General features: G+C 42.5%; 1 protein-coding gene across 1 annotated transcript in view; it reads right to left on the minus strand.

Moving 5' to 3' along the window:
* The window catches only part of pdzd2 (PDZ domain containing 2), a 268,490-nt gene extending 259,886 nt beyond the window's left edge, over positions 1-8,604 (minus strand). The window contains exon 1 of the mRNA XM_060907275.1: positions 8,309-8,604. The gene's annotated coding sequence lies outside the window, so the exon portion shown is untranslated. The remainder of the gene's footprint in view (positions 1-8,308) is intronic.
* Positions 8,605-9,609: the final 1,005 nt, after the last annotated feature.

Genomic DNA, 9,609 nt, shown 5'->3' on the forward strand with positions numbered 1-9,609 from the left:
GTTTAGAGTTTCCCCACAAATATTTCAACACGGTGCTGAAGGTAAGTTGTAAGTTATGTGAGGGGTGAGAGAAGGTCCTCACTACTTTGAAAAGTCTGTTAAAACCTTTTCTTATTAATCTGGTGTCTGTTGTAAAACATCTCTGTCTCTTGAATGATAAAACTCTCACATCTAGGACAGCTATTAGTTAACGTACATCTTAACGACTGAGTTTCTAGCACTTTCCTTTTGTGTGACATACTGTACGCTATGATCACATTGTATGAAAGAATTTATTTACATTAAACTGTATTGTGCGTAAACCAGTAGAGCAGCAACATAAACTCATGAGAGAGAAGAAGCAGACGTCTCCCTAAACTTCCCTCCCCTGACCCCCACCTAAGCACATTTCAGATGCAGGAAACACTGTGTGTGTGTGTGTGTGTGTGTGTGTGTGTGTGTGTGTGTGTGTGTGTGTGTGTGTGCATGAGTGCGTGCGTGTGTTTTTCTGCCTTGCCCTTGTGTCCAGTGTTCCTGGCTTATATAAAGCAGTTATTGAAGATGAACGAATGAATACAATCACGATATTGTGGCATATGTGAATATAAAGTGAAGCTTTATACCGATTTTCACCACAGCCGATTGAACCAGCCTGCTCTTTGCTTTACTTCCTTTTTTCCAGTTTTCCACGATTCCTGAAACTGCTTAAAAAGCTGGTTAAAAAGGTTTTCTTGATACACCCTTGATACTGACCCTCTTCATCATTCTTGTCTCCAGCACTTTTCAGTACAAAGTGTCCACAAATATATAATATATTAAAGTTGTACATTTACAAGAAAAAAAAAACTTTGATAATCTCTAAGATTATAAAGTCATAAATTTTGTGAGAAAAAAAAAATCAGAAATTCCAAGATTAAGAAGTCACAAATTTATGAGAGGAAATAAACAAACAAACACCTAACTATCATTTTTTCCCAGCTTCCTGGCTGCAGTGCATTCTGAGAAATGTAGGAGAAACTCTCTGAGCTCTTTATTCTTTATATTGAATAATCAAGGAGAAAAGACTACTTTTCCTGTAACTCTCAGCTCAGCCGTTTTAAGCTAACAGTGATTTGGGCAGATGAGAAGAATCAATGCACTGAAAGTAACGAGAAACTGATATTGCACAATAATTACACATTTATAAACTGGTAAGACAAAAAAGGAAAAAGGACACTAATAAACAAAGCTGTGAACTTTATATATTTACCTCCTGTAGCATCCGGGAAGTGCAAAAATCAATCATGTGCTTCAGGCTTCCCTGCTGCACTGCATTCTGGGAGATGTACTTGAAAATCTTTTCGCACTTTATTATTTCATACTGCACGATTGCGGAGGAAAGACTGTATTTCCTATAACTCTTGGCTCAGCCCTGTGCTCACTCAAGGACCCAAATTGTTTTAGCGAAAAGTGCTAAAGACTCAAATTTTTCTTTAGCAATTTGCAAGTTCGCTTAGCAAGAAACGCTAAAAGAACAATTTTCTTTTTAGCAAAGTAATTTTTTTAGCAAGATATGTTATACTTCTAAATGTTTCTTGCACTGACATAATATTGAAAAATGAATTGTTATTGTAGTTTGTTGGTGTTTCAATAGTGTTTGCAAGCTTGTTTCCTGCCTTTGTCTTTCCATGTTCTTGATTTATGTTCATAGCATGCTTATTTATTCTTGAATCCTCTTATACGGCTTTATATTAGCTGACCACACAAACTTGAACTATGTCTGCCATGGTTTAGGGAGTATACAATATTCAAGGTTGAGCAACCTTACAGAGTCATATAAACTATGTTCAATGGAAAGGTGATATATCACTTTATATTAGTGGCCTATACAAATTTGAGCTCTATCTGCCATGGTTTGGGAGTTATAGGCAATTCAAGTTGAGCGACCTCGAGTCTGACCTTTCAAGGTCCCCCGAGGTCATGTATGCTATGTTCAGGAAAATGGTGATTTCATATTAACTGCTCATACAAACTTAAGCTTCATCTGCCATGGTTTGGGAGTTAGAGGCCATTTAGAGGTCCATGGTAACCCAAGGTCATGTATAAATTTGAACTGGCGAAGTTGGCCTGGCCAACATCGGTGTCGGACCTGGCCAACATCAGTGTCGGACCTGGCCAACATCAGTGTCGGACCTGGCCAACATCAGTGTCGGACCTGGCCAACATCAGTGGCTGGCCTTGCTAATATATTAATTTTATTTTTTATTTTATTTTTTTCAAAATTCTATTTTAACATCTCAACCACTGGTATTGCCTCGTGTGTGTGTGTGTGTGTGTGTGTGTGTGTGTGTGTGTGTGTGTGTGTGTGTGTGTGTTTTCATTATTGAGATGTGTTGAGATGTGTGTATGTGTGTGGTTGGGATTGTGTGTATGTATGTGTGTGTGTATAATTGGGATTGTGTGTGTGTGTGTGTGTGTGTGTGTGTGTGTGTGTGTGTGTGTGTGTGTGTGTGTGTGTGTGTGTGTTCATGATTGAGATGTATGTGTGTGATTGGGATTGTGTGGGTATGTGTGTGTGTATAATTGGGATCCGTGTGTGTGTGTGTGTGTTTAGGGGGAGGGGTGTGTCTTTATGGGTAGGATGAAGGGAGCTCAGGGAGTTAAAATCAATGGTTGTTTCTTATAAATTAATCTCATAACCCAAATATAATGATATTCACCATTAATTTCTCAAATGAAACACTTGCAGTCAAAACTTTGAACCATGTGCGTCAAAACGCTCTGAAAACAAGCTACACTTGGTCGATATATCCTGGTTCATCTGTGAGTTCTTCCAAAGTTCTGTCAGGGTTGATATTATGTAGAAAATACGTCTTTAGAATGGTTATATCGTGTTTTTATCCCTAACTGAGAAAGCTAACAGAATATTCTAATATGTTATCTCACTTTTTAGATGTTTTTGTCATACGTAAAGTCGGATAATTTATTTTAAACAAACCTCGCTATAATTTTGTTCACTAATGAGCAAGAATTGCCGACATTATCAGCGCAACTCGGAAATTGATCATTTTATATGTAAGGTCCGATGCTATTGGAAGACGTAATTTGCGGTCAACCAATAAGAAGCTTCGAAACTCGGGGGCGTTGGTTATAAATCAAAACATCGAAGATGGACATGAAAGGTAGTTTATCTTGAGAAATCGCAATTGTTTGATGGATTTTGCTTAAACTTTAAATAACTTTCGCATAAAATGCGAATACAGATGATTTTCTTTTCACAAATTGGAATAAAACTTCGCAATTTGCGGACGTGCGAGCGGCTAGCGTGAGCCCAGCAGCCGTGGCATCTGTGGTCTGATGACAGTGATTCAACCTTGCAAAGTGATGTGATCTGGTTCCTTGACAAAAAACATGATTGCTCCATGTCCCCCCCCCTTATAAATTTGTGACTTTTTAGTCTTGGAATTTATGAGGCTTTTAAAATCTCTGAATTTCTGAGGTTTTTTTTTTTATCTCTGAATTTCCGAGTTTTTTAACTTCTGAATTTCTGAGTTTTTTTATCTTCTGAATTTCTGAGGTTTTTTTTTAAATCTCGGAATTTCTGAGTTTTTTTATCTCAGAATTTCTGAGTTTTTTTTAATCTCTGAATTTCTGAGATTTTTTTAGTCTCTGAATTTCTGAGATTTTTGAGTCTCTGAATTTCTGAGATTTTTTTATCTCTGAATTTCTGATTTTTTTTCTCATAATTTTGTGACATTTTAATCTCAGAGAATATCTGTTTTTTTCTCATAAATTTCTGACTTTAATCTCAGAAATTGAGGGGTTTTTTTTAAATCAGAACATTACCTCTGCCTCAGTTCCGTTTTTTGTTTTACCCTCAATGGTCCTAAAACACTATTGTAAATATCAGACCTCATATTAACAGAGAACTGTACTGATATTGACTATATACTGCATACCAAAACACACAGTAGCCCATTATGATTATATTCATCATGTCAAATCTGTTTTCCCAGGAATCATTTATAACGTAAAATCAAGTAACTTAGAAAGCTGAAATACAGGCAGTAATTTATAAGTTTGTGTCATGACTGAGTAGAGCTGGACAGTACAATGATATAATATTGACACTACGATAAATAATGTCGCAATACACTTTTCTGGGATAGTGCAGGTATCGTCAAGAGTTACCGGGTTTTTTTTTATAACAATTACAAATGATGTTTCAAAGCGGATGAGTAAATGTTAAACTGAACTGAACCGTTTCCTCTTTTTTAGTGTTAAATAGTAATTTTTGTACATTAAATAGAAACAATCACTCAGTTTTTCATATTATTTTAATGCTACTCTTTTGCTGGGAGCTTAGCAAACCTGAATGTCATGATACATATTGTGTCCCATAGAATCATCTTAAAGTATTGCGATATGGTATTTGTTGTCATATCCTGTATTGCCCCTTTTCCACCAAAGCAGTTCCAGGGCTGGTTCGGGGCCAGTGCTTAGTTTGGAACCGGGTTTTCTGTTTCCACTGACAAAGAACTGGCTCTGGGGCCAGAAAAACCGGTTCCAGGCTAGCACCAACTCTCTGCTGGGCCAGAGGAAAGAACCGCTTACGTCAGCAGGGGGGCAGAGTTGTTAAGACCAACAACAATAACAAGACCGCGAAAGATCGCCATTTTTAAGCTACGAGAAGCAGCAGCTGTACAAACCCGAAGTCATCCATTATTATTATTGTTGTTGTTGCTGCTTCTTCCGTGTTGTTTTTGCTTCGATATTCGCGCCAAGGTTTATGCAAACGTAGCGACGTAACTGACGTATACAACGACGTAACTGACGTATACAGCGACGTAATGATGTGGCTTCCCTTAGCACCCCAAGCTATGGAAAAGCAAACTGGTTCTCAGCTGGTTCGCAAGTTGAACGAGTTGTGAACCAGCACCAGCACTGGCCCCGAACCAGCCCTGGAACTGATTTGGTGGAAAAGGGGTATATGAGTCCATGTTCCAATCAAGAAGCATCTCAACTAAAATATATAAAATATAACATCACCATATTTAATTATTCACCACAAAATTATGAACCAGTGAGAAATTGCACTGGTTCACTGGGTCCTTATGTCATCAAAACATTGCATCACGAATCATTTTTAAACACAGGATGTCATGCTATTGTGGTATTATTAATAATACACACACACACACACACACACACACACACACACGGGAAATTTCAAAACAATGCACCTCTATGGAAGAAAAAAAATATTTGCTTCACTCGAGTCCATTCAAACAACAGGGAGACATGCAAAGACACTATAAGCTCAACATGGTTTCCTCATCACGAGACAACTTTAATCTAGAGGAATTTATGGAATAGCCCAAGGGTGGGTGGTACGTCATCCGCTGTATGTTGCTTATGTTAATAAAGTCCATGTGACTCTGAATATTGTAAACACTATGCATGTAAAATCTATAACCTGCTGACTGGCTCTCACACTTCATTCTTCATCCATTGCTCGAACCTTATTCTCCATGAAAAGCTCAAGACAAATTCATTCATCAGATTCAGCAATCATGAGACCTGAAGAAATGATACCTCCAAACTCCTCATTCACTCACCTCCTCTGCTCATGACTCATCTACCATAAAAGCCAAAGATTAAACAGAAAGGATCCTTTAAATCAGATGCACAGTGCCACGTTTCTTGGGCAGCATCCCAGATCCCACTACTACCTCTCCAGCCCACTGCTGTTTTTCTTCTCTTATTGTTTTTTTCTACATAACTCATAAATCACTGCTCACTTTTCCGAGCATGTCCACCCTCAACTTTCCTTCTTTGTGCCAAAAGAAGCTGCAGCCTGTTCAAATAAAGTGCTTGAAAATGATGCAGTGAAGATAAAATAAAGTTTACACGAGTCTGTTTACTGAACCAGATTTTAAACTGAAGCTGGAAGAGATTGTTAGTATGAGTAGAATAGACCAGCTCACATCTTGGAGTGTGGTACAGGTTTAACCCCATCAGCTCCCAGAATGTGGTTGTGGGTTTCAGACTTACATTCCTCACGCTCAATACTGCATACATTTCCTGTGAGTTTCACTCTATTACTGAATAGTTTGTAGTCGTTACTGAATAATATGCTTTAAGGCGATTTACTGAATCATAAGACGGGTGTTTAAGGTGGTGCAAACCTGGGTAACAAGTTACAAGTGGCTTTTGACCATCATGGGGCTTTTGTGCAACATCAGTGGCCTTTGCCCAAACAGGGTCTACTATCCAACATGAGGCCTAACTTTCTGCACAACATGGAACATTGCCCAATTAAGGGACACGAAGTTTTGCTCTACCAGGTGCTTCTGCGCAACATGGAGCTTTGGTCAGCCAAGGTCTTCTATCCAACATGAGGTTTTTTAAGAGCGCATGGGACATTGCCCAACTAAGATCTATTCCAAATTAGGGGTTTCTGCACAACATAGAGCTTCTGGCTAATGTGAGACTTTTACCTACCAAAGGACTTTGGACAACTAGGGGCTTCTACCCTACATGGGACTATGCTTACATAAGGATTTTGGACAAGCATGGACTTCTGTCCAATATTAGACTTTGCCTAACATTGGGCTTTATGCAATCAGGGGCTTCTGTCCTACATGGAACTTTGGCCAATCAGGGGCTTCTGCCCAACATGGGACTTTGCCTACTCAAGGCTTTGCCAAACCTGGGGCTTCGGTCAAATATGGGGCTTTTGCCCAACATGGGACTGTACCAAAGCAATAACTAATGCCCAACACGGGACTTTACCAAAACAAGAAGAAGACTTTATTTGCCACATGGACACTCAAGCACAGTGAAATCTGTCCTCTGCATTTAACCCATCTGAAGCAGTGAACACATGCAAGCACACACAAGTGAAAAATGAGCACACACACATACCCAGAGCAGTGGGCAGCTATGCTACAGCACTCAAGGAGCAGTTGGGGGTTAAGTACTTTGCTCAAGGGCACTTCAGCCCATGGCTGCCCCATGTTTTTGAACTGTGGGGGAAGCCAGAGCACCCAGAGGAAACCCACGCAGACACAGGGAGAACATGCAAGCTCCACACAGAAAGGCCCCTGTCAGCCACTGGGCTCAAACCAAGAACCTTCCTGAGGTGACAGTGCTAACCACTACACCACCGTGCCGCCCAGGGCTAATGCCCAACACGGGGCTTCACCAAAGCAAGAACTCGTGCCCAACGCGGGGCTTCACCAAAGCAAGAATTAGTGCCCAACGCGGGGCTTCAGCAAAGCAAGAACTCGTGCCCAACGCGGGGCTTCACCAAAGCAAGAACTCGTGCCCAACGCGGGGCTTCACCAAAGCAAGAACTCGTGCCCAACATGGGGCTTCACCAAAGCAAGAACTCGTGCCCAACGCGGGGCTTCACCAAAGCAAGAACTAGTGCCCAACGCGGGGCTTCACCAAAGCAAGAACTAGCGCCCAACGCGGGGCTTCACGAAAGCAAGAACTCGTGCTCAACGCCGGGCTTCACCAAAGCAAGAACTCGTGCCCAACACGGGGCTTCACCAAAGCAAGAACTAATGCCCAACACGGGACTTCACCAAAGCAAGAACTCGTGCCCAACACCGGGCTTCACCAAAGCAAGAACTAGTGCCCAACACCGGGCTTCACCAAAGCAAGAACTCGTGCCCAACACGGGGCTTCACCAAAGCAAGAACTAGTGCCCAACACCGGGCTTCACCAAAGCAAGAACTCGTGCCCAACACCGGGCTTCACCAAAGCAAGAACTCGTGCCCAACACCGGGTTTCACCAAAGCAAGAACTCGTGCCCAACACGGGACTTCACCAAACCTAATGTCCATCATGGGACTTTACCAACGCTGCTGCTTCCACCCAATATGAGGGTTTTGAGCAGTCAGGGGCTTCTGCCCTGTATGGTCTTGATCAGCGCTGCTGCATCTGGACTCCACGCTACAGCTGCTGCGTACAAACGCCGTCTCTGACGCAGTCGCGCGCGCAGACGCGTTCACACGGAGACGAGACTAAACCCAATTACTTTCCTAAACGCTTTTTTTTTTTTTTTAAACCGCTGCTTTTTCAATTTTCCACCTAAACTGAGTGCTGAAGTGTGGAATGTTTACGTCTTGACGCTCCTTTAATCCATAGTGAGTGTTTGAGATGATAAACTCCCAGTGAGGCTGTAAACAAACAAAAAGCTGCTGCAGTTTTCACAAAATCCCAGTGTTTCCCGTTAATCCATGGCGGAGTGTCAGAGCAGAAGAACCTCCAGCTCCACCACACACCAGGCTCTCTGGAAATACACAACATTCAGGATGAGTATCAGGATGGGTTGACTTACCGTGCGTTCATTTCCTTCATGCTATTTTCCCTGCATCATGGAGCAGAGCCCCACGGAGCGACATTGTTTCGAATCCACTGTGCGTGTGTTTTGATCCTGCTCACTTCAAAAGGCTCTCAGAGCAAAACGCTCATTCTCCTGAAAGCCCGTCTCATGTGAGGCTCCTGGGGGGAAAAACATCATAAAAGGGCACTTTTACCTCAACAGGACATCACTGGATGATACAAATCTTATTTACTCTTATATCCAGTTGCACTTTTTAGGTTTTTAAAGTCATTAAATACACTTCCGATGATGTCCCAACTCCTTAGAATATGTGAGGAAAGATGAAGCGGGATTTTTGCCATTTGGGGGCAGAAGTGCTGGAAGGAGGAGTCTGTTTTATCCAGCCAATCAGACTCGAGTCATATTTAAGCCCCGCCTCTTTATAAACCTTTCCCAGTTCAGTATGACATATTGCCTGTTACTGAATAGAGAACGTGTGCTAAGCTTGCAGGTAGAGTAGCGTGCAAAAGTTTGTGCACCCGTAGGGCAAGTTTTTTTAAAATAATATTTAGAGTGGCGGGCGGCACGGTGGTGTAGTGGTTAGCGCTGTCGCCTCACAGCAAGAAGGTCCTGGGTTCGAGCCCCGGGGCCGGCGAGGGCCTTTCTGTGTGGAGTTTGCATGTTCTCCCCGTGTTCGCGTGGGTTTCCTCCGGGTGCTCCGGTTTCCCCCACAGTCCAAAGACATGCAGGTTAGGTTAACTGGTGACTCTAAATTGACCGTAGGTGTGAATGTGAGTGTGAATGGTTGTCTGTGTCTATGTGTCAGCCCTGTGATGACCTGGCGACTTGTCCAGGGTGTACCCCGCCTTTCGCCCGTAGTCAGCTGGGATAGGCTCCAGCTTGCCTGCAACCCTGTAGAACAGGATAAAGCGGCTAGAGATAATGAGATGAGATGAGATTTAGAGTGGCGTAGTGGTTAGCATTGTCACCTCACAGCAAGAAGGTCTGGGTTCGAGCCCCGTGGCCGGCGAGGGCCTTTCTGTGCGGAGTTTGCATGTTCTCCCCGTGTCCGCGTGGGTTTCCTCCGGGTACTCCGGTTTCCTCCACAGTCCAAAGACATGCAGGTTAGGTTAACTGGTGACTCTAAATTGACCGTAGGTTGTCTGTGTCAGCCCTGTGATGAGCTGGCGACTTGTCCAGGGTGTACCCCGCCTTTCGCCCATAGTCAGCTGGGATAGGCTCCAGCTTGCCTGCGACCCTGTAGAACAGGATAAAGCGGCTAGAGATAATGAGATGAGATATTTAGAGTGGGGTGG

The sequence above is a fragment of the Neoarius graeffei genome, chromosome 24 (assembly GCF_027579695.1).
Source record: "Neoarius graeffei isolate fNeoGra1 chromosome 24, fNeoGra1.pri, whole genome shotgun sequence".
NCBI classification, from domain to species: Eukaryota; Metazoa; Chordata; class Actinopteri; order Siluriformes; family Ariidae; genus Neoarius; species Neoarius graeffei.